The sequence below is a fragment of the Haemaphysalis longicornis genome, unplaced genomic scaffold (genome assembly GCF_048455015.1).
Source record: "Haemaphysalis longicornis isolate Haplotype H1 unplaced genomic scaffold, Haemaphysalis longicornis Haplotype H1 scaffold_119, whole genome shotgun sequence".
Lineage (NCBI taxonomy): Eukaryota > Metazoa > Arthropoda > Arachnida > Ixodida > Ixodidae > Haemaphysalis > Haemaphysalis longicornis.
The window spans coordinates 163,244-173,675 of record NW_027526224.1 but is presented as its reverse complement, the minus strand read 5'-3'; the positions used below and the strand labels follow the sequence as shown (position 1 = coordinate 173,675).

General features: G+C 43.9%; 1 long non-coding RNA gene across 6 annotated transcripts; it reads left to right on the top strand.

The window, feature by feature from the left end:
* Positions 1 to 498: 498 nt before the first annotated feature.
* On the top strand, positions 499 to 3,888 carry LOC144161506 (uncharacterized). Of its 6 annotated transcripts, none has more exons than XR_013320488.1 (4): positions 499 to 981; positions 2,051 to 2,134; positions 2,862 to 3,160; positions 3,291 to 3,473. It is a non-coding gene; the product is annotated as an uncharacterized LOC144161506 (long non-coding RNA). The 6 variants fall into 6 exon arrangements; XR_013320489.1 differs by having other exon boundaries at positions 499 to 1,157; XR_013320487.1 differs by having other exon boundaries at positions 499 to 1,157; positions 2,818 to 3,160.
* Positions 3,889 to 10,432: the final 6,544 nt, after the last annotated feature.

Sequence of the window (10,432 nt, the reverse complement as noted above, 5' to 3'; positions counted from 1 at the left end):
TGTGGTTCTTTGGGCAGGGGAGAGATTGCTCTAGATTCACTCAGAAAACATTTTAGAAAACATTAGAAAGAGCAGTTTCTAGCCGTAATATCCCGTAATTTGCGTAATATTCCGTGATTTACTGTGAAATGATATCCTATTATTTTTAGTCGTGAGACTATGTAATTTTCGGAGCCGTTTAACGGGGGAGGAAGAAGGGGGGGGGGGGGGGGGGGGGAGATGGACTTCATGTGCGAAGGCATTCCTGGCGAAGGCATGCTTTATCGGCGATCAGGCGAGAAATTACGTAATCGTGTTCGCTAATAGTGCTCAAGGCTGCAGGGGTAACTCGCTTGTTTAAAGCATACATGTACGAAAAAAAAAAACCCTTTTTTGTAGTTATGACCACACAGTTATTCCGTACGCACCAGCCGGACTGGTTAAGTTGCCCACAATTCTTTTTTCATCGAAGCATGATATTTCTGACTAGTGACTCGAAACGTTTAAGTTCTAGTTTACAAAAAAAATGCCACTGGTGTTTTTTACAAATTTTCTCCCTACACCACTCGTATTTCATGTTTGGTTATGAAGCGTCCCTTGATCCGGGCATCACGATCAGTCTCGTTCAAAGTCAATCTTGTTCGCGAGTCCTCTTCATTCTGTTCGTTGAGACGAGCAGGTAAGGCTGTCTTCACTTTGCGATGTAAAAGGCGAACTTCGCGGCGCTGTCCCCAAGGGCGGGTGGAGAAGTTTCCCGTCGCATTGTGCGACGTTCCTTTGTGTAGCATCCCCCCACGGCTTTTTGTTCATTCAGACAGGTTTCAGCCGCAGACAGCGGCTGCGGAAATTTGCTTGGAGATCCACTGCCTTCTCGCCCCATATGAGAGGGAAAGAAAAAAGGGCAAGGGCTCAAGGGGTCTTTTCTCGCCACTGCCGACCCCGTGCGCACCCAGCTCCAGTCGTTACACCGGATCGTTTACCTGGAACACTGCAGTTGTAGACGTAAGTATATGCGCAAGCGCATGCTTGTTCAGTCGTAGCCTGTTCGATGGTGTTATATCTTTCTCCGTGGTCTGTCCAACCGAGACCCGTTTATCGCTGGATATTCAAAACGAAGCGCCAGAGGCGGCGTTTGGGCAATGTAAGCGACACACAAGGAAGGTGTGCAGGAGCAACTCGTGAGTATTTTCTTGCTTATAGGCCCGTGCACACTTGCGACGAACAACGCGATTTCTGTCGCGGCGACAAATTGGCCGAGACCGAACGACAAAACGGATCGCCGGGCGGCAAAAGTTTCCGAAATCGCGTCTCATCGTCGCAAGTGTGAACGGGCCTTTGAACTATATAGTAGGCAGTATTGATGGAAGAATCGATGTTACGGGTACATTGCATGGAAACGATTTTTGTTCGTTGCATGGAAATGATTTTTGCGCGCTTTGTGCAAAGCAAAGTGAATTCGGATAACTAACCTCGCCCACACTCGAATGATCTTCACTTCAGCCGGGCAAGTGAGGTAGCGGCTTGGGCACGCGAAACAAAATAATGTGCGTGTCACGTTAGTTCGCTGTGCGAAATTTTGAAAAAAAAAAAAAAAGCATCACATTTGCCCGTAATTGCCTGGCGATGCGATAATTATATGTTGGGAACGCCGGGGTTCAGTGCAGCTACTTCGGAATGTAGTGGATACAAATGCAAACGAACAGGTCAGAATGCACCCCTTGGTAGCCTATTTTGCCGCTGGTTAACTTAGACGGTATGACGTCAGACTTCTGGGATATATTGTTAAAAGCTGCAAACCTGAGCCTTTTGTCGTAGCTTTCTTCGCTGGCGAGTAAGCAACCAGACAACCTGCGTGACTATATAGCCAACTTTGTTAGAAAGGGGCACTTTGAGGGCTGAAGGTGTCACAGAGGGTGGGAAAAAGTGTGCTGTTAGAGTACATGCGTTCGTTTGCGACTTACATTTTTGAAATGCATTAAAGCAGCATAGCGCGTTCTTGAGTTGTGAGAAATGCACCCCAAAATGCTGGTAAATAGCAGCTGGTAAAGAGTCGAAGTCACTTTCATTGCAGGCTATGGTTTTCAAGATACCCTCAAACCGGGAAAGCCGCGGAGTTCATCGACGATGAGTGCCAATCCCGAGACCATAGAAACTGGTAAGTAAATATTGTGTAAATGGCTAACGGGTTTAGCGAATCAAAATGGAAAAGCGAATTCAATCGATAACGCACAGCACAACAGGAGCTGGAATGACCAGGGCACTTTCAACTAAGCCGATAAAGATCCGAAGGGGGGAATTGGGGGTACTTGGTCATGCTAGCGATCACCCACTCACTCTAAAGGGAACCGTTCCGCCCAAAAGAGGCCACTCTGGATACAGAATTTTGCCTACTGCGCGTACTTTATCAGAAGTTTGGAACCAACACGCTTTCATTGGGGCCGCATTGATCGTGCACAGCCGTCGTTCGCCGAAATAAAACCGACATGCTTCGAGCAAAAAGGCTATGTTCTAGTACTGTTCATTGGTGGTGCGGTTTCGAACAGCTTGAATCAAAGGCTTTTACAGCCGTGGTTCCAGGCGCTCTTCCCAACTTTTGAAAAATCCTGTAAATGCTCAGCAGTGATGAATAACAGGGTGCGTTTCATATGACGAGGTAACAACGCCGAGCGCGAAAAAACAAAAACCATGGTTAAAGTGAACGCTAACAAATTTAGTGGCTGCAATGATACGCATGGCTTTGACTGAAAAACAGAACCTTCCTGCATTCGTGCAAATAAAAAAAGAAGAATGCCCGGGTTGTTGTAAAATGCTCAAATTCTTCCTCCTTTCTTCCCCTAGCCTGTTCCAAGCATGTATTAAACATGTCACACAACTCTTTTCAGTGCTGAGAAAGACTAGGATCGAAGTTGTTCGTTTATGAGTTCCCACTTTGGTTCCCTTTATTACGTAAGTAAACTTGGACCATTATACACATTCGTGTTTAATGGGTGTTTCTTTTGTGTGAACCATCTGTAATACCTCTGTAGCACTTTGTGTTCTTTTTTAGGTGAAAGATCTGCCGGACTGGAGGAGCAAACGTCGCTTCTACAACCAAGCGAATTTTCAGATGGGTTGTTTCGATTGAGGTAACGGTCATCTATATACAGTTGGACAGGAAGAAAAGAAGAAAAAGGTCCGAGAGGTTAGTATCCGTTCCCGAATAGTATTTGGTGAGTGTAGAAAATTTCTGAGAGCGTGTTTTGATTTGTTTTAGTAGTTCAATTTATGAACTGCTATGCAGCCCATAACTAATCGCGCCCTATGCTTTCCAGCTGCTGCTGGTGTGACGCAGGTCACAGTCGATAGCGGGCCACATCATTGGTGACTGGATCCACTTTGCGAATATTGGGCTTACAGGAACCCACAAGGTAAGCAATAAACTAATATTCTCAAAATTTAATAGTGCATTTATATTTAAATGATTTTCATCCTAATCTCTGCCTAATAAAAATACATGAACAATGCAGAAGACACAACACTCCGCTAGCGAGCGACTTTGACGAATAGTCACTAACCTGTATAGGTTACTGACTCGGGAGATTCAAGTTGGGAGTCAGGTGACCCAAAATTTTGTGCGCTTGCTTTCTTCTGGTCATATGGTTAGCACGAGTTGCTGCGTAGCTGCTTGTTCAGTTACTCTCCTTTTAGTGCGTGCGTGTGTGCATGTGCGTGTGTGCGCTCGTTAACTAAACAAATCCTTAGGCGGCGACTACTTTTTCGCGCAAAAACCGCCTACTGCCGCAGCGTACTGAAGTTGGAATTGTTTGCTTTTTCTGCTTATTCCACACAGACGCAGCCAGCCCCTGGATGGAGCCTCCTCTCCTGCACAGCAGCAGCAATGGAATGTAAATTTAAAAAATGTTGTAACCATGCAAAAATAAAATAAAATTTTATTTGAAATTTCACTTTTCCTTGTTATTTTGAAAATGCTTTAAAATATATCGTAACCGGCAAACGTGGATAACAGAAACAATGCTCCCCGATACACATTCCACACGTTTGGCAAAACGTCACTGTAACGTTCCTGGTCCACATTCTGAAAAGGTTTTGCAACGTTAAAAGATTGTTTCAAGCGTGTTTTCTGCAACGTTAAGTAAATGTAAATCCAACATAATTACTATGTTGTCGAAATGCTTCCTCACAGTTCCAATAATGTTTGACGAAACGTTACTGTAACGTTTTTTTAGTTGTTCTTAAAATGTTTTTGTAGGGTGCTTCTGCAAACGTTAGGTAAACGTAACTCCAAAAGTATTTATGTGTTGTAGAAATGCTTTCTTACTGTTCGCATAACGTTTGGCGAAATGTGATGTAACGTTTTACATTGTTTTTAAACGTTTTTTGAACGCTATTAGCTTGTTCGCTGCAACGTTAGGGAAATGTAACGCTAACATTAATAATATGTTGTAAAAATGTTTTGTGGACGTTTAAATAATGTTTGACAAAACATTACTGTAACGTTTTTGATAACATTAGTTAAACATTTCAAAAAAATGACATTAAGAACATTGCTCTAACGTTAGCACCAAACAAAAAAAATACGTTCTTCTAATGTTTTGGTGCTACTTGGGAAAGAGGTATACCTGGGCGAAGGGTGCAATTCTGTGCTGAAGAAGTGTGCCGGTTTGCGACCTTCGTATTCGCTGTCTGTCTTTTTATCAGACAGCCGCCGTTGAGGTCAAAAAGAAACTTCCAGTTTCCGGGCTCTTCGTAATGACCCCGGTTGCCATGACTCTTTGTCAGTTCGTGACCGCGAAGACAGCCCTCAGCACAGAAGATGGAGGGAAGCTACCTGCCTTGCCGACGCTACACCCAGGTAGCACAAAAGAGCTTAAATACGTCTACTACCGCGATTTTTCAGGACGAAAGAAACGGCTTGCAAACATCCCAGACAATCCGATCACGCATTCGCGACGTTTTCGAAAGGTCTTAAATCGCGTCGAATGTCCAGCGGGTATTACTATTTCTAGACGATTTATTTACTATCTTTAAAGGGAAGGTGAAGCGGTTTTAGAATTAAAAGAAAAGTTGACTAGCAGCAACTACACATTGAATAGTTCCCGTGTACGAATTTTTTTCGCAATACATTCAATAGAAGCGGCGCAATGAGCAAACAAAAGTGGCCCGATGCCCCGCCCCCATCTCGCCGCACGATGCCGGAAGACCGAAGAGCGCGGGTGAAAGCCGGCTGAAAAACGTCATACCTGGACTTCCGGCCGGATCGGCCGCCTCGGCCATGCTCTTTTCCCCGTGTTTCCTTGTGAATGATACTTGTTGTTGTTGTGGTTGATAGCAGTCATTTGTACAGTTTTCGTGTTCAGAAAGTATGCACGAACGCCAAACGAGGCATACGTTATCATGCCGTATTCCTAAGCAGAATAATGCCACGCCGGGATGCTTGATAACTTACGGAAGCGACAGCCGAGGTGGCTGTGCTTGATGACAGAGAATATACTACACTACGTTAAATACTTTGTAAACCGCTCCAATGCGGTTTTTTTTTTTATGCGACGGACGTGAATGTTCACATTAGATTCTAGATTGAGGAAGGATGGGGAATACTGCTGTACTTTGGCCGGGGATGTTTCGTTCCATTCCAGGAACCAAGTCACATTTGTTCAGGAAATACTTGTTTCGTTAAACGCGTCGGTTTTCTTTCCCTATGGGCTCAGGACAGTGTTAAAAAAAAACAATTTTTTGGCGAAACTAAAACAAGGAGCCAATTCTGATAGAAGTTCTCTCCCGGCTAAGAGGTAAACATTATTCCTACAAAGTAAAAGAACCAAGATAACCAGATTACTTATTTTGCAAGTATACATGTCACGATAAGATGATGTTTGTCTGGAATTAAAAAAAAAAAAACACCACTCCGAACCACCACCGTGCCATAATTTGTGTTGACTGCGGGGGCCTAATTTTTTGCCCAAGATTCCGTGTGGCTGCATATTATAACCTGGCAAGCAATTGTTGTCACTGAACCTCAAGTGTGCTCCAGTGATAGTCGGTGATATATATAATGATGATACTAAAAAAATTAAGAGCGAAGAGTAAATATACGGCCTCTGCATGACTAGCGCGGTAAATGCTTAAATCTAGAAATGCTGAAACAGGCCAACGATTCATTATCACAAACGTTTGGTGATTGTTACCTAAAGTAACGTAACTACAACGTAACTGCCTTGTCCGAATGGTCTGTTAATTATAACGAGGTGGCCGTAACATTGTAGCAGAATGCGCAACGCACAAGCGAAAATCAAGCCCTACTACAGCCAATAATGCTCAGCAGGCACTAGTATGCTGCAGTGTTTTCAGAATAAATGCATGTGAAGCAGTAAGACGCCACTCATCGAAGTCGCTGCCGAAATGGCGCGCGCGTGTGGGTCTGTGTACGGGGATGAGTAACGGGGCTGGGGTGGGCGACAACGAACAAAGGAAATGCGGAAGCAGAGTCTGCTTGTTGGTTTATGCGTGTACCGGCAAGATGTGTCTCGCATATACGTTTACAGTGCATGAACGCTATTTTTTCGCGCAGTGCACGTACGTGCTTTTCGCTGGTAGATTGGTTATAAAACGCCCATTATTCTTTGGCATAAATGGTTTTGTGTATAATAAGAAACAGTTAAGGCAGTACCTAATATTAACATAAGGTATAAAATCCCCCTATGCAGGTTGCCTAATTCAAAAATATTTTGATGGAACCCACTAGACGACGTCACAGTCACTGCTTTGGGGTTCTCTGTCGTGTAAAGCAAATTTAAGCTCCAAGATAATTGAACCAACAGCACGGGAAATTATAAAACAAACTTCCAGTCATGTGCGAAAATTAAACTGCAAGCTAAATTGCCGCAAAGGCAACCGTGCGATCGTTCGCAATGCTTCCGACAACCCGCGCGGCTGAAGGGTGTCCTCCTTTGACGTCATGACGGGCGCAACCAATCAGGGGCGTCAAAAGACGAAAAGCGCGCGTCTTTCAAACGGGGCCACGCTTTTTGCAAGATAAATGCCACTTGGACTCATGTACGATAAATTTCAATGTGATATTCGGAATCAGCGCGCAAGAAACTATATAACTGTTAATCTAACTCAAATTTTTTGGAAAGCGCTTCAGCTTCCCTTTAAAACATCCTCAAAAATCGGTTTAGAAGTTGGATTTTACAAGAGCTGTATAAGTCTGTCAATGCGACTTTTCAATCCGCATTTTAGATATTTAGAAGACGTTCTGATAATTCTGGTCTAGCAAAGGGCTTTAGAAAGATGCTAAGAATACCTTTCTTGGGATATTTAGAGCCGCTTTTTAGACGTATGAAATACGGCTTTATAAACCCCCCTGCCCCCCTCCCCCCCCCCCTCCCCCGGAGGTGATGCTGGGGGCGAATGCAACGGCTTTGCTGCATGCATTCGCCATTAAAAGCCATTTGGCTCGAGCAAACATTTTATTGAGACCAAGCAATGGGGGTAATGTGCTGAGGAGAAAAATACCGTTACAATTCAGAAAACATTGCGGTGAAAGCGTCCTTTCCACCTGCCAGAAGCATCTTATATAAAAACGTCCAAATAAAACACTTAACAAGATAAGAGCAATGCAACAAACTTGTATCAACAAGTCCAGAACTCTACACGTTCTTATTTTTAAACAAAGGATGGAGGGCAAACAGAACTCTGAAAACAAAAACAAAATAAATCAATGCAAGAAACTTGTAAAATCAGGTCCATAACTCTGTGAACTTGCTTATGGATATTGGAAGGTACGAATGCAGCACAAATAAAACACTACAAAAAAGGCACACGCAAGAAACTCTCACCATCACGTCCACAACTTGTACAGTTGTGTATGATTATTTGAAAGCAAGTATGCAGCACAAATAAAACTTTCACAAAAAAAATATAAATAGAAGAAAATTGTACCATCAGGTCCACAACTTTGTACATTTGTTTTTAAACTTAAACAATAAGATGCAAGGACAACTTGTTCTACAAAAAATGATAGTCACTTAGGAAAGTGAAACAATTGAACTGCGTTTATCTGAAAGATCACATTGTAAAAATGTACCACAACATGTGTTAAATACTTTCTTCCAAATAAAAAGCCACGTGCAGCATGACTAACAGAGCATCACCAGCGGGAGTGAACATATCTTAAATGCAAAGAGCTTTTCTTCAATACATGCATGGTTCATACATGGTTGAAAAAAAAAAGAAAACAATGCACAATTTTTCTAAACAAATAAGAAGCCATGTGCGGCACGACTAGCAAATATCACCAGTAGTAGTAAACCTATCCTAAATGCCAAAACGTTTCATCAATAGTCATGGTTCATACATGCTTGAAAAAAAAAAAAATACCCTCAGCAACCACAACAGATAATGGGGTCCTCTTGTCTGCACTGATGAGGGGCAAATCCTCTGTGACCTTTCTGTCGACGACGCCTTTCCCATTTCTTGCACTTTCCTTAATTAGCTGTGCTGTACTGGTCGTACCTCCAGCTGTTCAGGTTGTCTGGATGAACTGCAGAAAAAAAGCCAATAAAAACCCTAGGTGTGTAATCCGTTTAAAATACCCTGTTATGTGTTAGTCAATGTGGGTCTTACGTTCGCGCCTTTGCATTCTTGAGCTGGATCATGATGACTGTCTTCATTTCTGCGTCCGTGGCTCCTCGTGTTTGCATATTTGCTCTCACAGCCTCTTAAAAAGAGTTGTACACGCACGCATATTTCAGAGAACATCCCTTTTTTACGGCCTATTGTACGTACTACATAAATTTAACTAAACTGAGCAGTTGCAATAAGATAATAAAAAGTTGAACCAGGGAAAGCTGAAGCAGAAAGCATGGTGCTATTTCATTTAACACTGCAGGCTTCACAGCCCAAAAAGGAGTTGACTACCTATTGACTAACCTCTGACGAGGTGGCACAAGCTTGTTTTTCTGGCCCGAGTTTTCTGTCGCGAGCTGCCTAATTATTTGCCAGCTGCTTCGCTGAGCCACGGCACAGCGATCTTCCGTCAGGTGAAGGGTGCAGGCCTTTTGGGCTAGGAAATTATTTGCCGGCAGCTTGGTTTAAGTAAAGGTCCTATTCTAGGTTCATTTTAAAAGCGCTGTGACGGCGCAAATGACCGAAATAACCCACGTGGTCGTACTGTCACGGAAGTTGTCCTTCGCGAGCAAGGAGTGCCAGCATTTCGTGTCAGAATAAGTGGCTTATTTCGGTTATTTGCGCCGCCACAGTGCGTTAAAATCGGGCCTAGAATATGACCTTTAGTTAAACCAAGCTGCCGGCAAATAATTATCCTAGCGCAAAAGGCATGCACCCTTCACCTAACGGATCATCGATGTGACGCGGCTAAGGCAAGGAGCCGGCAAATAATTAGGCAGCTCCGACAGAAAACTGCCAAGAAAGCTGCCGGCTAATAACAACTTACAGCGCGGAAGACCGGCACTCTTCGCTTCACGGCAGCTTGCGAAAGAAAACTCTCCAGCTGTCTGCCGGCAAAGCGCGTTCTCATACAGCATGCCGGCACTAATCATGTGACCGCAGCAAGCCAATAAGGGGAGACTGCCGGCAAACTTCCGCTCGCGCGGGTAGGCCGGCTGCCGGCCGAATATCCACTCCCAAGAATTGGTGTTTCAAGCTGATATATTTTAAAATTTGCTTAAAATTTGCAAAACTAGCCATCGCGCGACATTTTTGCACTACTTTAATTTAACATTGCCGAAAGAGCCTTATCTCTAACCAGGATTTAACATCTTGCGACGCTTACCACGTCTATCATCTGGTTGGGGCGGCATGTTGCGATGGCAACAGTCGGGTCGGTTCCGAAACAGATCGCGATTTGAACCTACGTAGATTTTAATTGCGGCAATACGTTGATATTAATTGCTGCGACAAAAAAATAAACAGGCGCCAGTAAAATCGCAGTGCCGCTTCGAGCAGAGGCACCCGTGTTGAAGGCGGTTTGCAGAGCTTTATCGGCATCAAAACACGGATATCTCAGGCGCTGCGGCTCGCTAAACGTTCACCCACGACGCCCTGTCAGGCAGGCACTGCGTCATGGCATGGGACGACAGAATTCTCTCATAAGGAGTGAAACAAACGCACTTGTTCGCTTACGGCCCTCCTGGGTTAGTGCAAAAAAGATGCCGCAAAATTTTGACGCCGGCTTTCTTAAAAATTACGGTGAAAGCGCAGCTCAGCGTTTCCGACCAAGGATGCCAAGATGCAGCACAAGTTGTCGCGCAAGTAAACCAAAACATTTAATAAATGTTACAATGCCAACAATATATTCCAGGAGCAGCTGCTTAACCAAATACTTCTCGCTTAAAACTAACCACGGTATTACGTATACAACACTCGTGTTTGACAACATCGCGAAACTGCACACATCAAGACAACTTAACGGGCGTTTGCGGCTGGAAGTAAA